We start from the raw sequence: 19,441 nt of genomic DNA, 5'->3' as shown, positions 1-19,441 counted from the left end.
TCTCAAAACAAAAGAAAAAGGAAAAAAAGGGAAGAAAAAAAATACCCAGAAAACAAGATAGATACCAGACACTGTCTTTTGGTCTGCACATATATATGTATACACACAAATGTGTACACACACACACACACACACACACACACACACGAAATATTTATTTTACAGTATAATGGATACAAAATTGTCCTGTTTATGTAACACAAATATATAGGGACCCAGCGATGGCTGGGTTGGTGAAGTGCTACCACATAAGCGTGAAGACCTCAGTTTGATTCCTAGCACCCATTCTAAAAAGAAACATGGGTGCAACAGATTGCTTCTGTAGCTCCCTGAATGAGGAGGCAGAGACAGACCTATCCTGGAGCTTGCTGCTAGTCAGCCTAGTCTAGCTAGCCTCAGGTGGAGAGATGCAGCTGTGGAAACCAAGCTATCGCCTGGAGGCTGGCATGAACTCCTCCCATTAGAGGAGATGCTAAAGGCGATTCCCAGTGTCTCATCTCAGGGAGAGAGCCACTCTCCTTTAGGGAAGCAGCTCCTGGAAAGCTGACCACATTTCCAAGGATGGCACCACACCCAAGAGGATATTGGCAGCACAAACAGAACTTGAGAGGATTGAAAAACAAAGAAGACACAAAGATGGATGAGTAAGGAAGAGGGGTAGATCTGGGGGCAGTTGAGAATGGATGACTATGATAAAAACAATTGTATGGAATTCTCAAAAATAATCTGTCAAAATATTTTTAATTTTAAAAAAGTTTTGGTGAAAACAAAAGACAACCTGACAACACAAAAAATCTGACCTCTGGCATGCACTTGTGAACCTACACACACAAACACGCACATACATGAAAACACATACATAATATATTATAATCCTTTAAAATAATAAAAATTACTAGATTATAAGCAAATATTTAAATCATTAAAAGCTTTTTTCCCAGTTCTTTTAGAAAAATGACGAGTCTGAATTTGTACAAGTTTGAAGTGGAAAGAAACTCAAAAGAGAGAGGAGGTTCTCAGAACAATAGGAGATGTCCAGTAACTTCAAAATACCATAAAGAGACTAAACCTGGTGAGGAAGGAAATATAGTCCACAGACTTTAAGTGACTGGTAGCTTGTCCAGAGCAATTTGGGTGGAAGGCAGAGAGTAAAAAGGAGAGGGATGGGGACTACTGTTGAAGCAGCCTGGACAAAACTGGGAACTAGGAAAACAGCTAGCTGGAAAGTAGTATGGCTGAGAGAAAACCTGATAGAGATTGTGTGTGTAGGGGGGGGGGCGTTTGAGGGGATAACCTCAGTCTAACAGAGACCAGGGTCATTTGTTGGACCGGGGAAAGAAGTGACACAAGAAGTTTAAAGACAAAGGTGGATGTGCACAATATCAAGAAAAAGAATCTGCTTGGAGTAAGGCCATCTTGAAAGCCAAACCAACTGGAGATTCCCAGAGCATAGTGACCACAGCTGTCATGGTTACTGCATGTCAGAGAACAGTGGACATCATCTGGGCACACCGGCAAGGTATTCTATGGTTAGGTTGAACTGGCAAACTGGATGAAGTTCTGTAAAAAGGCAAGGAGCAAGAGATGTGCCAATAACAGGTATAGATTAATGGAACATACAATGGCTTCCAACTACATGAACGCGAATGGGCCCAAAGGGATTAAAGCAAACTAGTGTCCAACTTCAGTGAGGAGGAGAAAGGACAGACCAAGAATTTCCTGGTTCATCTTCTCTTACAGAAGGGCTAAACTGGATCGCGAAGGAGAACCAGATTCTTTACAAAGTAAATTCGTGTATTTGTGATGCTCTAGTTTAGTGGTTCTCAACCTACAGGCTGTAACCCCTTTGAGAGTCAATGACCCTTTCACAGGGGTCACATGTCAGATAGCCTACATTTTAGATATTTACATTATGTTTCATAACAGTAGCAAAAATTATAGTTATGAAGTAGCAACAAGAATAATTTTATGACTGGAGACCACCACAACATGAAGAGCCACATTAAAGGGTCACAGCATTAGGAAGGTTGAGAACCACTGATCTATCTAATCTTCTACATGGACAACTACTTTCAATTATAATATGATGACCTCTAAAAAGTTTATTAAACTTTTTATGTCAATATTCATGATAGAAAGTATGCCGAGATAAACAATACTAAAGTATAGGTGTGCTAACTAGTTTTATGACATCATGACACAAGCCAGAGTCATTGGTCAGGAGACAGTCTCAACTGAGAAATACTTCAGTAAGACCTAGCTTCAGGTAATCCTGTAGGTCATTTTCTTATTGACTGATGTGGAAAGGCCCAGCCCGTTGTGCATTGGGATATCAGTTGACAGGTAATCATGAGTTCTACAGGAACGCAGGTTGAGCAAGCCATGGTGAACAAGCCAATAAGCAGCAGCCCTCAATGGTCCCTGTGTCAACCCTTCCAAGTTCCAGCCCTGCTTGAGTTCTTGTCCTGACTTCCTTCAGTGATGAACCATGATGTGGAAGTGTAAGTCAATTCCTTCCTTCCCAACTTGCTTTTGGTCATGGTGTTTCATCATAGCCATAGTAACCCTAAGATAGTAGGCTAATTTACCACTAAACAGGAAATAAATGGATGCATGGTGTTGACTGTCTACTTCTTTTGTTAAGAATATGTTCAGTATCCTTTCTTTTTTTTTAAAGCCATGACTCATTTAGGACATCTTTTAGTTTTTGTTTTGAAACACAAAAAACATCATTTTACTACTAAAAACACCTATCAAAACCATTTTGTGTCCAAAAAACCCACGGTCTGAACTCCCAGAAAAAGGCCTGCAATATTTTCATTGCTATTAAAGGAAGCCGATGAGACAAACCACACACTGTGGATGTTCTGTAACCAATAAAAGTATTTCTTGTTCTGGTTCACTTTGGTTCTGGCTGACATCATCCTTTGATTTTTTTTCACTTTTTCTAATTAAAGCTTGTTAGAACTTAAGTTCTCTGTCATGAGGCAGCTGGCAACACAATAAAGACATTCTGAACTGTAACATTTAAACATTTATCACTTTTGACCTATTTTCAAGTAACAATCATATTTCAAGGCTACAAGTCATATTATGTAATTTTAAAATGTAATTCCAAATATTAATTGTTAAAGCTTAAATATGGACTCTCCATAAAACCCAAGGAGACAAGTGTATGTCTGAACTTTAAAATTACTTCAGTGTCTAGGGTCTCAGTTATCTCCATGTGACAAGATCCCACATGCAAACGCCTGCTCGGCCTTCTCACCTGAGAGGTAAGAGCGATTTATCAACTATCTTCCTGTCATGACAGTTCTACTAGTGTCCATTAAGGTAACACACCTAATATTCAACCAAAAGTTTCCCTTTCCTAGAGCCCTCATCCCTTTCAAATCTATTCCCCACCCTCGGTATCTCCTGTATTGGAACCCAATATACTATCAGTCTCTCATTAACGTCTTGTCCCTAACACTGCTGACACCTTCTGGGTTCCTGATGCCTTTAATGTGTAAAATATATAGATAGCAGTCAAGTTCTCGCAAAGCTGTTTAGAAAACAAGTACATGAAGATTAGGTACAGTCACCGTCGCTGACATAGCTCAGAGGGACAGTGTTAGCCTGAAGAATAAGCACAGCTTCGTTTCTTTAGGCTTCATGTCTGAATTCCACTCGTACTTTGAGCTAATGTGTGCCATCATAGGCATCATTATTTTCACCTTCCTATCACCTCTTTCCACTCCACCTCTGTAAGTCCACTGTAACAGCTCTTTAAACACATATTAAGATTATCCTTCATGACCCTCTATGTCTAGACGATTCCAACAGACCACTGACATGATTATATGCACCTCCAAAGAACCAGTCAGATGCAAATACAACTTTACAAAGAAGCTGTTTATCACACTACGTGTTATAGTAAAGAAAACTGCGAGCACCTTAAATGTGACCTGTTACAAAACATTTAAATATCATTGTCTTTTTTTCCTATTATGTGTGCTTTTTAAAAGTTAAGTTCTCTTTGAAGGTAAATCCATATTGGTGAAAACAGCATACTTGGTGGTCACAGAACATGGAGAGATCAAATTGATACTGACCTAGAAACTTTCTCCATGCTGACACATTTTCATAGTACTGGAAGGTGCTAGCTAGGCTACTGGGGGAAGAAGGGGGAGGTCACTGACCAGCTGTGAACCCAACCAGTTTGGCAAGATATACCCATGGGTATAAGAGTGGTATGAATGTATGAGTGTAACCAGCTCCCCCTCCTCTTTTTCCCATCTGATTTAAGAGGTGCCCACAGGAGGAAACACATGCATGTACTCCATAGCCAACAACTAGTTGGGAAGCTTTCAACTTTCAGATCCCGGGGGTTAGTGGGGTGGGTGTGGGTGGGGTGTGACCTACTATCATCATTCTGCCAAAGAGAAACAGCATCAAACTGTTGTCTAAATTTATATTTTATGTTTCTACATCCACAGCTCTCAGCCCTCATCAGAGAAGTTTCTTTGTATAGTAATTTAACTTAGAAATGTAGAACTGGTCAAAGTGCAGAGATAAGTGTCAATGGAGTGCTTAGTCACAAATGGGACACACACACACACATATATATTACACAGACACACATATGTATCTTATATATATATAAATATATCACACAGGCACATACACATGCGCATGCGTGTACACACACACACACACACACACACACACACACACACAAACACACACACACCAAGGCTCAGGGATGAGCTTGGAAAACAGTAAGTATTAGTGGCAGAGGAGGGCTAGAGTGAAGCCAGGTACTCTGCTGCACCTGCGAACTCAGGAGCTGAGCAGCCTGTACAAGATCAAGCCAGTCAACATTCTTGCCTGGAGTGAGAAGGTTCATGAGCTCCTGCTCCTAAGTGAGGAGTTTTGAATGGTTTAATGGCTTCTTGGGAAGGGGAGAGTCAGTTTTCTTTAAGGGTATATCCCCTGGCAGGTCATCCACACTGCAGTACATGGTCCAACATCTAGGAGGATCTGGGCAGCACAAATTGTGGGAGTGAGAGGGATGAGAGGGGAAGTGGATTTTAGAGAAGTTAAGGGGAAAAATAGGGAGTGAGTATGATCAAAGTACATTTAATGAAATTTCAAAAGAATTAATAAAAATTGTTTTAAAAGTTCTCCCCTAAGATCCATGACCCAGGGATCTGGGAGCCCAGGGAGTTGGCTACAATTCTTATACCAGGTATAAACTCTCTCCTGAGTTGGGGCTTAAGTACAATTAGGCAGTTGTTGGTTACTGTAGTCGTCCTGCACCTTTAGAGCTACCTTGGCATACTGGTCATTGTGGTTCATAGGCATCAGAGCTGGGTGGGACTACTCCATTGGCAGGCTGCATAATACCTTCTGGTATTATGAATGCTAGATAAAGCTTATTCCCAGCTCATGTCTTCTAAGTACTGTCTGAAGTGTACAATGTCTTCAACAATAGAGGCATATTTATCTTCAGTGTCTGAGAGACAGCCAAGGGCAACACCAATAGCCAATATTGTTTGGGGGGGGGGTTACTGGGACTACTATGACCAACAACTCAAATGGAGCTTTCTTGTGCCTGGTATTGGGGTTTTGTTACATAGTCTAAGGCTCTTGTGGGGAGCATTGCTACCCCAAGTGGCATAACTTCATTTAGGATATATACACACATGTATCACATTTATATAATAAATATACATATGTATTACAGATAATTTTAGGTAAGTATAAAGTACTATGATTCCTTAAGGTTTTCTCAAACATCCTTAATATTATTTGTCTCTCCTCCTTTTGTATTGACCTCTCTCTTTCCTCCCCAATGCTCCCTCCCATTTTTCCCAGTTCCCCCTATGTATTACCTGTATCCTCTTATTCCTGGCTCCAGCCTCCCATTCATATGGATCCTTTTTGCTTTCCTGATTTCTGTGGTTCATCTAGCCTATATACTCACATCTGAAGATTTGAAACTCTGAACTGAGTTTGTATTTCTGGGTCTGGGTTACCTCACTCAATATAATATTTTCTAGTTCCATCCCTTTATCTTCAAGTTTCACAGTTGAATAGAGAACTTCTGACCACTACTTTCCTATACCAGTATAACTCCTAACTTTTATACCTACAGCTTTCACCCTTCATCACAAAGCTTCTCTGTGCAGCAAACAGAGACCACCTCAGAAAAGTACAGCTTGCCATGATGGAGAGCTCAAATGGTCTTGGGGAGCCTAGTCCCAGTTGACACATGTGCAACAGAAACTCTGCACCCAACACTCAGAAGACATCATGTAAGAGGGTCCCAGGGAGTTGGCTATGATTGTGTCTCCTAGAAATAACAGCTTTGGAAGCTACATCAATGACACAACAATATGGCTGACTAAACAAGGCCTGGACACAGACAATGCCAATAGATATGCTAAAGGGAAGGTCACCCCACTGGACCCCACTCCTAGACAAAAACTACAGGCAACTAATGAATGACTGCTGAGGAGAACTGGTCTTTCCTAGGGATGAGCCACTCAATGAGTTATCCAATACCAAGTGGCTGGCCCTAAAATCATAGGCACACAACAATTCTAAATGAAGTCAGTCTGTGCATACATATACATCATATACATAAACTTATACGTGTGTGTGTGTGTGTGTGTGTATAACAATAATAATCAGAGCAAAAGAGGCCATAAACTTGAGAGGAAGTGGAAGGAACATGGGTGGGGTTAAAGGAAGGAAAGGGAAGGGAAGAAGTGATATAATTATATTTTAATGGAAAAATTTAAGTTCTCAAAGGACTTTTAGCAGCATGAACTGGGAATTGCTAGCATATACTGTTATATCATACAAAAGCTGAGAAAACTGTATTGTACAATAAGATCATGCTGTTCTTGTGTGCCCTTGTATAGAAACACAGGCATGTACTGAAGTAAAGTTATTTCTGATTGCTGAGATTAAAGGTGATTTTATGTCTCATTCCATATTTTTATGGATTCTAATATTTTTAAAGGGACACATACATATTTGAGAGAGTTAAGCGGAGAACTGGTCACTTTTAGTAATACTGGCTAGTTACAGCCAGCAAAATGGCTGTGTGAGGAAAAAAAAGTGGGGCTTGATACCCAAGTCTGACAATCTGGGTGCTCTTCTCTCTCTCTCTCTCTCTCTCTCTCTCTCTCTCTCTCTCTCTCTCTTTCTCTCTCTCTCTCTCTCTCCCTCTCTCCCTCCCTCCCTCCCTCCTTTCCTCCCTCCCTCTCTGGAATACACATGACAATAGAAACAAAGAACAGACTGTACAAAGTTGTCCCTGACTTCCATGTATACACATATACACACACTGATTGACTAAAAATAACGTTAAGAAAGGAATACTGGCTTATTAAATTCAGGTTCACACAGTCATGTTCTAGTTAAAGAGGGCTTTCAGTTCCTTTCAGACACTCCCACTTTTGTCTCCTAGCCCCCTTCCTTGAGCACTCTTCCTCTGTCCCTAGCCAATCTGACCAACTCCTAAAACTCCAGTACCCTTTCCCTGTCGTCCTCCAGCTATGGCTAGCCGGAGTCCTTGTCCCCAGCTTCCCTGTGAGCAGTGATACCATCCTGTTCCTGTGTTCTAAATGAGCGACTGACTCAGTATGGATACACAATATTTACTTCATGACTGGAAAGCTTTTTAAAATGCTGTTCCTTTGTGAAGAGAAAGACTATGCCATGATGTCCTGGGTCTGGGTCAGGCCTTTCCTAAACATGTTCTACTGTTTATAGTCTCCCATTGCCTACATGCCAGGAGAACTACAAGTAGACCCTGTAAGTTTTGCCTCAATGTACTGAAATGTTTCCTTACACTAAGAGCTGCTTAGATATGCAAGAGATGAGGTATGGTCTCTATCCCTGGGACTAATTTTAGGAGAAGAGGCCAGTCACGGACTGGTCACTACAGGACCTCTAGGATTGTACAACTAACTGCAGGAAGGAATTCCCAGATCCTAAGCATAGCTTGAGGTCCTTTCTCAGTTTAGTGCCAGCTCCCATTTGGCTTTCTGGTTTGCTGCAAGGTTAAGCCCCAGCCTTGTCAGACTGAACCGGTATACACCATTCCTGGAATTCCTTCTACAGTTGCTAGTCCCTGTGTTTTTGCTCAAACTGTTTTCACCACCTGGAATACCTTTCCCCCTCATTTACGAGGCAGCCTGTCAAAATCACCCCACACTCCAAAGCCCAGATCAAATGCCACCTCCTAAAGCCACAGCATCATCGAGAGTGAGAGCCAGAGGAGCCCATAGAGATCCTCCAGACACCCTCCTCACTTTTCAGAGGAGCTCCCTCCCACCACCGCCTCACTGCAGCACAAGGAAGGCTGGGAACTCAGTGACTCAGCCAAGGTTAATGCTGGGACTATGATTCAAACCGGGTCATCAGTACCAAGTCCAAATTTCAACACATCATAGCTCCCATTGTAGGATGGCCAAGTCTGGAGAACTGAACCACTTTGCTTCTGAAACAATGCTTATAATTCTTCTTGCACTATATTTACATAGGTTTAAAGAAACAGCCATTCATAGAGGGGGAAAAACATTTTGGAGTTGTTTCTGAGTTGAAATCCAGCCCCTGGTAATTCCTGCTACGTTTTAGAAGATTGTTAACCACCTGAGTTTCAGTTTTCTTCTGTCACCTGAAGATGTCACGTGGTGTCTTCTCCAGTTCCCTACCATCCATGTAGAGAACATCACTAGCCCCTAACACCATATTTTCTACTACATCTGTCATCCTCTGCAGTCATTTTATGTATGTGGCTTGATAATAGATCATTTCAAAAGAAGAACAAAAGGATAGATGTGATAATAGGCAATACTCTAACAGCAGGGGAAGCCAGCACTTCTGTAAGGGCCAGGGAGCAGCCATTGGAGATGTTTCAAGACATACAGTCTCTATGGCAACTACTCAGCCCTTACAACCTGAAAACAGCTGTGGGCAATATGTAAATGAATAAGAAATTCTGTGTTCTCATAAAACTTTCTTTACAGAAGCAGGTAACAGGCTGGATGTGGACCTCAGGCTTTCATTTGCCAAAGCCTGGTTAATAAGAAGAAAATTTAAAACCCAAAAGGTTTTTCTAAAACGCATTTCTCAGTGATATCATACTTTAAAAGCCCAACATGTCTTACCCACAGCTGATTAGCAGACTGCCATAAGGGAAATAATGTAAAAGGCCTTCTCTACAACCCACTACTTGCCCTTCCAGCTCAGTTCCCCAAAGACCATTTACCCCATCTCGGAGGAGTCACCAGCTGAAGTGTGTACTACCGAAGCAGGAAAGCCTGCTGAAATACGGGGCTGGACAGATGCGATGATGCCTATTCACAGGGCAAAACGCCATTGGACGGGGAGAAGGAGTGAGCTGCGCATTCTCTCCTCTCTTAATGGGAACAAAAGTCAAGCAGTTTTGAGTAAAAGAAGCATACCATGGAAAAACATGCTCTAAAATACAGTATCATTGAAACAACCTGAAAAAATCCACACAATCCCAGGTAGGCTGGACATGTTTTTATATATTACTCTTTATGTCTCTGTACTATAGATTTCTTCAAGACGTTCAATATTTTTTCATATATAACTTCTCAAAACCTGAAGGGCTAATTTTCACGAGAATTATTTTGTTTTCTTATATCCCAATTGGCTTCTTTGTTATTATTTTTACATCTTTTTCTATTTTTTGAGATTATAACGTAACTGCATTATTTCCCCCTCCTCTTCCCTTAGTCCAAATGCTCTACTTGCTCTCTTTCGAATTCATAGTCTCTTGTTTTCATTAGGCGGTGTTGTATGCTTATATGGATATACATATATATTCCTAACCTGACATATTCAGTCTGTGTAATGTTACTTGGATGTATGTTTTCAGGGCTGACCATCTGTTACTGGACAGCTAATTGGCATGTCTTGGGGGGTGGGTATCTATTTCTCCCACTCTCAGCAGTCCTTAGAAGTCTGTACTTCCTTGTATAGGGCTGAGGCTTCATGGACCTCTGCCCAACGACCTACTTAGCATATCTCTTGTTGCTGCCTAATTGACTTCTGATGAAAACTTGTTCCTATACATTGAGGGTTTGACTCTGTAGCTCCTTAGAGTGTTGGTAGTATGTCAAGAGGGGGCCTCCGTTAGGTGTGGTGGTACTCACATTCAGTCCCCTGTGCTTAAGAGGCAGAGGCAGGTAGATCTTTGTGAATTCAAGGCCAGCCTGATCTACACAGTGAGATGCTGTCCCTTTTTTTCTTTTTAAGTATCTGAATAAATACTTCCTCCTGAAATAATTTGTCCTATATAGTCTGGTAAACTGTACTCCAACTTTACAATGACGTCCAATACCTGCTAATCTCACATGAACATAACCTATAAGTCCAACTCTTTACTGTCCACCTACTTTGAAAAAGTATGTTCACTGACGGAACTCCTCTGAGGAACTACATACATTATTAACTCATCCTGAAAGGTATTTTGGAGGTCGGCCTACTGTAGGATAAGTTCCTTCCCTATTTGACTCTTAGTGGTAAGGTTGAGGTTAGGTTTAGGTAAGACTAATTAATACAATCTTTTGAGTATATTATGAGTGTTATATCTTTTCCAGACCCACATTGACAGTCCTACTCATTCCCCATAGTTCATTGTCTTCAAAATAAAAGGACTGATTGTGGGAGAGAAGGCACATTATAGAAATCAAGAGGATGGTTTCCTGGCATAAGATATAAATATGAGTTTGCGTTCACAAGCAATGGAACTTCTGGGATGCACTCATCAGCAGGAGAAGAGCAGCGCCTAGATCACAGGATATATAAATCACCCCCAGACATGCCTAGCCAAGTATGAAGCTGTCATCCTTATACAATATTGACATGGATATATTGAATTTCTGATGTGTTATTTGTTGAGCTCTGGTATACTGGTTATACAATATAGCATATCCTCTATTTCTTTATTTAGAAATAAAGCACAAAGAATGGTTTGGTGACATAATTTGCCTATTAAGAAAAGACTACAGTTCCCACATCAGGCTTGAATGAAAGCATATGATAAATGTTGAGGCCTGTTTTCTATAAGCCAAGTCATTCTAAATAAATCCTTGAATTCACTCACTATCTAGCATAGTTCTGTTTATTTATTTCCCTCTGTCTTCCCCTCACTGCTAATTGCTTTTTCCTGGCAGCAAGAAATTTATATGCCCCGCTTTGCCTATGTATTACAGTTTCTGTAGAATGAAAACACTGGCTTTCCTATGAGTCCTCTAATACCTATGAGGAAGAATGTGGGATGGGCTGTGGATAGAATTTCAGTTCCAGTTTTACATCATCTGGCTATTGTCAGTTCACGTTTATTTCAGTGGAAGAATCTAAAGCACTTCTGAAGTTAACATTTATGAGCTCAAATGGACAAGGAAGGAGAGTTAATTCGCTGGATTTGAAATGCTCTGTGGACATAATTTAGAACCACAGTCTGTATGCTTTTTCTCAGCTGACTTACAGGATGAAAACAACAGTTTAAACTTTTCAAGTTTAATTTGCATCTATTTAAACATTTTATTAGTTTAGCTGTCCATGTATTGTTCCCTGAGTAGGAAAACTCTTACATATTTTAAGGCAGAGGTAATTAACATAATGCCTCAGCCAGATTCCTACTGAGGTCAAGTCAAGCTTAGCCTAATTAAGGTTTAGACAATTTGGCCTGTATTATATTCAAACAGCAGATATTATTTTGTTAGAGCTGCAAGTTTGACATTTTTAATCAGTTTCAAACAAAGGCATAAATAGAAAATAGAAAAGACACTTTACATTGCATGACAGGGGAAGGGAAGAATGAATTACTTAGAGGGTCCTTGGAGACATGAGAGCACTCCATTTACACAGAGACTATAAAATGCAGCCTCCACAGGCTTAGACATGCATTAATAAGAAAATGTCACTTTTACAATTAATTAAAAGGCAAATATTGAACCACACCTATTGAAAAGTCACATGGTCCAGCCTGACATGCCCAGATGCTGGCTAAAGCACTGATTCCTCACTGGAGTGATACACATCCACATACAGAGCCAGTTGCAGGCATGAACCTCATGAACCCCAAGGGTTAGAGGGTTACTTACATAATTATCTGTGCTTCCTGTCAAAATGATACTGTTCATTCCAGACAAGGAACGTGTCCTAACATTAAGAACTCTCCTTCCCAAAGCCAAAGCTCCGACGGCACCACTGTTCTATGACTACAGAAGAAATCTCCCAGCGATGGACGCCATAGTACACTGCACTTTCTGGAGGCTCAAGGACTGACATCTTTCTCAAACTTCCAGGTAGTTCTTGGAGTAGAACATTTCTGTATCATCTTGAACAGCTTCAAGTCTGGTGTGGCCTCACCCTGAGATAAAGAACAAGCCTGGGATTTCCAGTGCATATTTTGAGTGAGCTGGAAGCAAGCCCAAGTAAAAGAGGACCTTGTGTATCCTTCCTTCGTGATGGCATGGTACTGGTCTCCTGTTCCAAGAGTGGTCTCAATAAACAGCTAAACATTTTGACCAAAAATTTCTGTCAGAAAGAACTTCTCATGCCAAAAGCACGACCACAGTTTTTGGCAGCCTTCCACATTCATATGGGTAACAGTCAATAGCAGGAGTCAGGAGATTAACTCATGGTTACCCGGGTCAGAGTTTACAAATGCTCTGGCAGGTACTTCAAAGGTAGCAGGAAACGTAACTCAATGCAAGGTTCTTTTATGACAACACATGGCACAGAGCTATACCCCAAGCTGTGACATTCATCAACATGTTCCCCTGTAAACAGCTCACCTTCTACAGTTCTCTTTCCACCCCTATCTTCCCAGGTACCCTTGCTGGAACCTGTGTCAATGCTTTTATAGTCCCAAACACATCCATATACAATGTGCAGGAATTAACCACTGGTTGATGAGTTAACCATTAGTTTGAGTTTCCTGATTATCTGCAGTGAACTGTGCCCACAACTGTGACTAGGAGGGAGAATATAGACCTGGCTTTATTTCTCCACAGTGCACCCAAGGACATTTCTATGTAGTTGTGAGTGGTGGTTCCTGCTCCTTATAAGTTCATGCCATACCACCTGTTGTTATCTTTTGTTATAATTAGGGTTTCTATTGATGTGATTATACACCTTGATCAAAGGCAACTTGAAGAGCAAAGGGTTTGTTCCAGCTTACAATCCATCATGAAGGTAAAATGGGGTAGGAACCAAGACAAGAACCAAGAGGCAGCCACTGAAGCAGAAGACATGGAGGAATGTACTTACTGGCCTGTTCCCCACTCTATACTCAGTCTGCTTTCTTATATAACCCAGGACCAACTGCCCAGGAATGGCACTGCCCTAGTGAGATGTGTCCTCCAACACCAATAACTAATAAAGAAAATGCATTACACCCTTGGCTATAGGCAAATGTGACAGAGGAATTTTCTCAACTGAAATTATGGTCTTCCCAAACACCTCTAGATTGTATCAAGTTGACATAGAACTAACCAGAACACCATCCTTTTGTATGTTTTATACCAGTTAACAGACTCTCACACACTGAAGATTTTCGTTTCTCAGTGCATAGTCTACTTTTGACCTCAAATTATCCTCAACATACATAATTCCAGTCCATGTGAATGTCCTTTGTGATTGGCTCTAATCAAAGTTCGTCTACTCACACCTGGACAAAAGTTAAAATATGCAATTGTTTTGGCCAAAGGACACTGCACCTCAGTTATACCATTACTTCCTTGTTAAATTTCTTTCCAATTTTCTACACAGACTCCTAGGAGTGGACCTTTGAAGAGTATTTAACCTGATCCCTGGTTCTGGTCCCACTGTGCTTCCTGGGCTTCTATAGTGAGGGGCTTCTACTACATGATCATTATGAACATTATCATCATTATGAACACCGCCACAAACTGCCATGACTTCCCTGTCATAAAGGTCTCAAATCTTTTGGGGCCATGGCCACAGAGAATTCTTTACTTCCTTAAGTTGTTCCTTCAGCTATATTGTCCCAGCAATGCAAAGTATACAACATATAAGCTCCTTGCCTGTTGAGGTGTGTATCAGCTTAACTTCCTGAAATACTTCCTCAGATCTTCCAGAACTATAGTAGCTAAGTCAGGTTTAACATGAGCTGTGAGGAACTCCTGCTTTACCAGGAAATTTGTATGCTCCTGGTTATCCACCTTGTGATAAGAGGTCTTGACTACCACTGAAATGGCTGGGCAAAGAACCTGTGAGCGTCTTAGATTTCTTTGACCACAAGCTTTGTTGTTGTTGCTGCTGTATCAGATCTATTTAGCAACTGCTTTCTATAATAGTCATTGAGAGCCAGTGAGTGGCTCAGAGGGGAGCCATGCTTGCTGTCAGGCCTGACAACCTGAATTCAATCCCAGGACTCATACTGCAGAAGGAGAGAATGACTCCAGCAACCTGTTCTCTGAACACCACATTGTGCATGTGCATGCACAATCATGCACGAGCACGCACGCCCGCGCACACACACACACACACACACACACACACAGAAAGAGAGAGAGAGAGAGAGAGAGAGAGAGAGAGAGAGAGAGGGAGAGAGGAGAGAGAGAAAAGAGAGAGAAATGTAGTAAAAAGTTTTTTGAAAACAAGTTATTTAGTGTTATGAATGCTAGACATTGTTTTACTAGGACTCAGTAATATACAATTTTTGTTTTGTTCCCCCCCCCCAAAAGAGACACACTTTATATAGTTTGGTACATATGGGGATATTAGCATTGATCCAAGTGCAATCCATATTAGCATTTATCACTTTATAGAGAATAAAGCATCCTATGCACACAGCCAAGACACATTGCCTATGCCCCTGAATCCTGTTTGAGGCTTCTCCAGACATTTCCCTCTCCAACTGCCCAATAGGTACAGGTGAGGGCCTGCCTAGCATCTGCATAAACAAGGAAGTAAGTGTTGCAGGGAGAGATATCCCAGACACTATTCCTTCTTCATAGCTTTGGGAACAAACAGCACCCAGGAAAGTAGTGAACCATAGAACGGTCCCTTCTGTGTTTTGTGATCCAAAGACTGCTGCTCACCAAAGGGTATAAGGAAGACAGATGGTTCATTCTCCCCACCTTGGTCCATTGGACTCTATCATCATCTACCGTCTATAGCATGCTTTTCTATTGACCTCTGTGTTATTTATTGCCTTGGTCAGGGAGAGAGCAAGAATCCCTCAACTACATAATTGGGGTAGGGCTATTTATCCTGCTGGGAGTTGGTTCACAGATTTTTTTTTTAATTCTTAGTATCTTGAAAAAAATCTGTCCCATCCCATACATGTGTACAATGAACTATGACACCTGTCTCACATTATCTTTTGTCTCCCTAATATGCCTGCTACCAACAACAGTAAGTTGTTAGTGACCATATGTGACTGGGTTTGAGGCCATCCTCAATTCTATTTCTTAAATACTGCAAATTAATTGAACCTAAATGTCATCTGGAGTTGTTCTCTGAGGAAACTCTAAGGGCAGGTGTGTAGAGGAATTTTAATCCAGCATCATGGCTGCTCTGATCAAATACAAAGATCTTCTAGGTCTGTATGATCTAGCTGGAATATAGACACACCATATACCTTTAATCATTCTGGCTAGAATACAAGCACATACTTTAGCACACATATCCAATCCCAAACAATGATGTCTAGTTGAGAGGCAGAAAAAGTGCTGACAGGATGAGACAGAGATACAATCTGCCCAACTCTCATGAGAACAGGAAAGGGAGGCTATTTAAAAGCAGTGCAGAAAGAAAGTGACAGTCATTTGGGAGTCAGTACAGTGAGTTTATTGCACTAGAGATGAAGCCTGTGAAGCCAGAGGATAAGAAGGAGCCAGAAGATTAGAATAAATTGTCAGAGTTAATTTGAGGCCAATCAGAACAATTCAGTAAGAACCGGAGAGAAGTCAGATTGAATCAGTCAACTTGGAGAGGAATATGAGCCAGAACAGCTAAGTTGAACCAGCCAGCCAGAGTTCAGAAAGAAATAGAAAGGATGAGCTTATTCAGCACTAAGTCTCAGAGGCTGAAAATATTCTAGGCCTAGGTTACCAGACAAAGGTTGGAAGCTGAAGTCTTTAAGGTCTGGTCTTGCAGAAGATTAGATTTATGGGGGCTAGAAGTTTCTGGACCTAGGCCTAGGCATAGTTAGAAACAGTCTGGGCTCAGCCCATGCTGTGTATTTATAAAGCTTGGGTACATCTTTCATCTCATCATTTCCTCTGAGGAAATAAAACCAATCTTTAGACAACTCTAAGTATTAGGATTTGTATCTTCAACTGATACTTAAAGAAAAGCAAATCAAGTGTGATAATTCCTATCTGCGCATCCGAATTCTGTGTTCCAGAAAAAGCAGCAGCAAAAGTAGTCTCTACTACTTCAGAGAAAGAAAATCCATGCCCTGTGAGAGCATCAGGCAGAGGTGTTAGTCAGGTACATACACTCAGTTCTTCAAAGACTCCATGCATCTCCCACAACAGCAGGAAAAGACCCTAAAGGATTTCCAAATGGAGAAGGAAGACAGATAAGCACATCAGCTCTTCTTCCCAAGAAATCTACTGAAAAGATAAGATAGTACACAGAGATAAATCTACACTGTCCTTAAAACAGCAGAGGAGTGGGAAGCTGAAGCTGTCACAATGACAGAACAGGGATTTAAAACAAATTTCCCCAAGGCAAACTAAATGGGACTTGATTGAAGCACAGCAGTGTAGCCAAGGAAGCCACATATTTCCTCCTGAGAGGGCCACCAGGAAGTTCCCAAATTTGGAGTTGGCAGAATCAGAGCAGGGGATGGACTGGTATGAGGCAGCAGCCAGGCCAAACAGCTGACAGTAGACCAGCTAGGCTAAGCAGTCCTCCTCCCCCTCTCATCCTCCCCCTCATCCTCCCCCTCTCCTCCTCCTCATCCTCCTCCGCTTCCTCCTCCTCTCCCTCTTCTTCTTCCTCCCCCTCTCCTCCTCCTCTTCCTCCTCCTCCTCCTCTCCCTCTTCCTCTTCCTCCCCCTCTCCTCCTCCTCTTTCTCCTCCCCCTCCTCCTCCGCCTCCTCCCCCTCTCCGCCTCCTCCCCCTCTCCTCCTCCCCTCTCCTCCTCTTCCTCCTCCCCCTCCTCCTCCCCCTCCTCCTCCCCCTCCTCTTCTTCCTCCTTCTCCTACTTCTCCTCCTCCTCCCCCTCCTTCTCTTCCTCCTCCTCCCCATCCTCCTTGTGAAGCTGCCTGCAATACGACTAGAAAGGCCTCAGTATCTAATTTGTTTAGTTCCTAAACTGTCAGATAAGTCGTATTTTAGAGCTTAATGAGAAATGTGGTGGGGAATGTCCAATCTTTTCCCTTCCAGGTAATTGTATATTAATTAATTTAGCAAACACTGAGTATATATTACAAGCCATTGAAGAGGGTGAAGTTCCTCTCTTGTATTTGGTAGTAGAGTTGGAGAATAAATATTATTATTATTATAAACAAATAAATAATTATTTCAAAAGTGAAAAGGGCAATTAAAAAGCAGGACAAGATCTGTTTGTTGATTGTGTGTGTGTGTGTGTGTGTGTGTGTGTGTGTGTGTGTGTGTGTGCTCTTTGTACAGCTATGAGAGGCTAAGATCCTGGGGCAGTGTCCTAGGCACAGTCTAAACAAGATCCAATTCTGGCAATAAAGAGCAACCCAATGTGTTTAGCTTTCTCTTGGGTGATAAAATCATTACTTTGTAAGAGTATGCAATTATGTGAGGAGTTTGAGTCTGCATTTTAATCTATATGCAGTAACCATTCACTTACAGCTTCTAAGCAGAAAAATTATTAATTTTGACATGTGTGAAAACTAGTTTGGGTTACATGCAAATAGCTACATCATTAGGGAACAAATGACAGGTATTTGTAAGCTTAATAACTGATCAAAAATGTAAATGTAGATTTTAATAAGCTGGGGACTTTAGAAGAACAAAATAAGAATTCCAAATGGTAGACATACAGAAGGCATTTTTACTAGAAGAAATAAAAAAGAAAAGAAGCATATGACAGATACAAAACAATGAGAGGAAGTAAAAAGAATCAGCAGTTATTCTGTTTCTTTCTTCAGAACAGTAATAAAAGCAATGAGTACAAATGGAATAAGTATACAAAAGTATAAATCCTTCATTGTTGAGTAAAACAGTTCCCCTCAAAATTTATAGGGCCACATGATCCTTTGAAGTTAGAAAAGGCTGATCACAGCAAGGAAAAGTAGACCAACAAGTGGAACTTCTAACTACAGGAGGTAAACAGAATGAGTGTACAGAACAGAAAATGTGCTGAGTGAAAAGGTAAGGGACGAGCTGTGGAGATGTGTCAGCACACACTCACTGCTCTGCTACATGGTCTATAAGATGGGATAGTGTGGCAGCTTCATCTAGCACCATAGCAACAAGGAGAGGCTCTCATCAGGGGCACTCACAGGCCTCTGAGAAATTCAGATGCCATCGCTTCCCTTCTGCTTAGTGGTTTCTTTGCTTCAAAAAAGCCAGAGTTACCACAGGCTAGGAAAGGTCATGTCACTATTTAAGGTAAAAATTAACAGTTGCTTTTCACTGTAACTATTCAAAATACAATTCAACGTCCTTTTGACCCTGCCTCACTTAGTTTCTGGGCCTTAGCTTAGAATTCCTTTCCTGATAAGGCAAATCCTTATAATCATCCTAACTTCTGTTTTTCCTATACTGCACATCTGGTTGACTAGCAACTTCTCTTGGTTATGATTTAAAATACACAGACTCATCATTTATACTTTCCTCTGCCAACATGAACCACACATCTCTCTGTAACATCAATACAAGAAGACTCTTTCGTCTGCCCTCCCTGCTCTTTCCCACCAACACAGCAGTCTATAAAAATTGATTTATCATATCACACCTCTACTCAAATCCTTGCAAGGTTCCCCAATTCACTTACAGTAACAGTGGAATTTACTACCCTGTGCTCCCCTCCATAACCCCTCAGGCCCTCTTTTCTCCCCTCCACCTACTCTATCCATTCAGGACTCCTTTGTTATTGTTGGTACATCCCAGGTAGTCTCCTATCTCAGGGCTCTTTTGCCTATGTCATATGATTAATATCCACTTCTTTGTGGCTATCAGTCTTTGCCTAATGTCACTTTCTAAATCATACATACCTGACCATGGGTTTGATATCGACTACCTCAAACTCACTACGTCTGCCCCTGGGCTTCTTCAACCTAGATCTGTCCATGTACCTTTCCCGTAGCTTTGGTTATTCTCACGTGCTTTGAAAATTACCTATGTTTATAAATGTTCATCTCTTTCTCCCTCCTAGAGTATAAACTGGTTAAGGGCCACTGATTTATTTACTGATTACAAAAACCACAAAAAAAATTGACATAGATGGA

General features: G+C 41.3%; 1 protein-coding gene across 21 annotated transcripts in view; it reads right to left on the bottom strand.

The window, feature by feature from the left end:
* ST7 (suppression of tumorigenicity 7) overlaps nucleotides 1-19,441 on the bottom strand; it is a 248,072-nt gene that overhangs the window by 59,046 nt on the left and 169,585 nt on the right. The gene's annotated exons all lie outside the window — the stretch shown is intronic.

This window comes from Rattus norvegicus, chromosome 4 (genome assembly GCF_036323735.1).
Source record: "Rattus norvegicus strain BN/NHsdMcwi chromosome 4, GRCr8, whole genome shotgun sequence".
NCBI classification, from domain to species: domain Eukaryota; kingdom Metazoa; phylum Chordata; class Mammalia; order Rodentia; family Muridae; genus Rattus; species Rattus norvegicus.
The sequence above is the reverse complement of the archived record's forward strand: the minus strand, read 5'-3'. Positions and strand labels throughout refer to the sequence as shown.